Below are 2,692 nucleotides of genomic sequence, written 5' to 3' on the forward strand. Positions count from 1 at the left end.
TATTAGAAAACCTAAGTTTTGAGGGATAGGGTAGAAATGCAAAACGTTAAAACTTGGGGGTGAAAGTGAAATTTATTAAAATCATGTGTGAAACCAGCAAAACACCAGCCAAATTTGTGGTGTTTGTCGGCGAGGCTCCAAAGGGGTGCAGGGCTATTCTCCAGGCCATGATGCCCTAGTTTCGACCCCCATTGGCTAGAAGGGACAGCTAGATAGCCATGATTTGGCGAAAGTTCGGTAAGCCAATTTTAACAAATTTTTTGAATTTTAGATCGAGCATTTTAGCTTGTTATGATGCATTCTAGGGCACTCAAAGGCTAGGAATGAGACTTAAGGAGCAAGGAATGTTGGGATTTGTTGAAAAATTGGTGGAATTTGGCTAAAAGCTCAGACTCATGACCTAGGGTTTTCAGTAAACTTGAGTTGAAATTCGAGGGTTTAAAGGTTGAATCGAGAGTTGAGGATAAGAGGCTTTTGTTCCTTGAATCTCGTATAGAACATTTCTTGTAATGACCCATTAGAGGGTCTAGAATTTATTTAATTTTGTTTAAGAGATTTTGCCAATTAATTTTTAATGTGGCAATTTAGAGATTTTAAATGAAGAGAATAGCATTTAATTCTATTTAATTATTGTGAGAATTAGATGCAAGGACATGAGGGTCATTTAAGAAGTTGTTATTAGAATTTAATTATTTAATTAAAGTTATATTAAGAGTGGGAGTTCATGTGGGAGAAGGAAAAAGATTGGGATATCCATACGTGAGGAGGATTTGGATTGGAAGACTCCTAGTTGTATAAGGAGATTGAGAGGGCTTTTAGGGTTGCTCTCCTTCTCTCTCTCTATATATATAATCCATAGTCATATTTTCTTATGCCGTGAAAACAGAGAGCGCAAGAAGAAGAGAAGAAGTCTCTCTGAGTTGTATTGCATAGGATTTTTCTATTGAAGCGGTTGAATCGATCAAGATTATAGGGAAAGTTCTTCTCCTTGTAAACCTTCCTTATAGGAGCATGTTTAGCATTCGATCTCAGCTTTTAATAACTCTTTTTGAGTCCTCAAAATTCTTTTACAGTCAATATATGTATGTATATATATATATGCGAACAGTGAGTTTATATCAGTTCATGTATGATTTCTTTATAGCGATTCCTTCCAACATCATCGTTGAATCATCCTTGTCAATGTTTTGTATCATTTGGGATTTTTTTTCCCAAGATTTATTTTAGAATGGTGTAGTTTGGTTATTATTTGAATGAAAATAGAGTCTCTGTAATTGTTCGTTTCTGTGATATATAATAGCAGACATCTAGATGAGAGCCCTCGTATCTAGATAGAATTATCAAAGTTGTGACTAGCATCCGGATAGGTTTGAGCATATCCGGATGGCTTATTAAGTCTCTATGAATGACATCCAGATGGCCTTTATTTATATCCGAATGGTCTTAGTGGTATCTGGATGCTTCATTTTCGTATTCGGATGTATCTGTTGTGAATTGTGAGTGATGTCTGAATACTTTGTATTGTATCCAGATGTGTCCAATTATGTTTGTGTGCGATATTCGGATGATATTTTGCTCATTCAGATGGCTCTCACAACCCATCCAAAATTCATGTGTCCTGTATCCAAATGGGCCAATTCCATATCCAAATGGGCCTATGGTGTATAACACTCACACCAAATTTCCATCCTTCACATATTTGGTTCCAATATTTTCAAAACTCCAAAGTTAAGCATGCTCGGGTGGGAGTAGTTCTATGATGGGTGACCCCTTGGGAAGTTTTCATGTTGCACTCTCAGAATAAATAAATAATTAATTAAATAAATAAATATTAATAAATTTGGTATTTTAAAGGAAAATATGAGTAACATTTGGGTTCCAATAATAGTAATAACAGCTTGTGCATTTTATACTATTGTGTGATGTTATGACATGTTCAACATTATTTCATGAGATTATGTGCATACATTTTGGTATGAGCATCGCGCAATGACTTTATATGGAGCACTACATATCGTGTGCTATTATGTATATGGAGCATTACATTATGTGCACCAGGTGGCTAATCCGCAAGGATCCCACCAGTTACAGTTTCAACTCAGTTTATGAGTTGCCAACCTAGTGGCCACTAGGGGGTTAGGGGCATATTGCCCACAGTATGTGCTTATAACTTTTATGTTTGCAGGATTTAGATCAGTCAAGTATGTATTACAATTATGCGGGCCTATGAGCTAAAGTTGCATACCTACATTTAGTTTACAGTTATGTGCATTACATTTTGTGAATGCTAACAAATAGAGGTTATACTCAGTATAAGTTTAGTAAGTAATTTTTATGTATCGATATTCTTCGATTTAGCTTCAGTTATTCTTTCTAGCTTATTACTTGTTGAGCTTTATAGCTCTCTTATACTCTTCACCATTCCAGGCCCTTGCGGGGGTTGTACCAGATGTGGGGCTTAGCAGCAGTGGTTAATAGTGTGTGTAGTGGAATCGCTCAAGATAAAAGATATTTGGGATTAGTTTGATGTCTTATCAGTTTAGGTTTATTTTATATTTCAGTTGAGGGATTGTCCTTAGACAGGAGTTTATGGTTTCCAGTTATGTTAACTCGGAGTTTTTATTTTAGTTGATTGAGATATTCATTGATGGTATCAGATTTTAGTTTATCAGTTAGTTTTATTTTATTTCCC

The sequence above is a fragment of the Diospyros lotus genome, chromosome 11 (assembly GCF_014633365.1).
Source record: "Diospyros lotus cultivar Yz01 chromosome 11, ASM1463336v1, whole genome shotgun sequence".
Taxonomy (NCBI): domain Eukaryota; kingdom Viridiplantae; phylum Streptophyta; class Magnoliopsida; order Ericales; family Ebenaceae; genus Diospyros; species Diospyros lotus.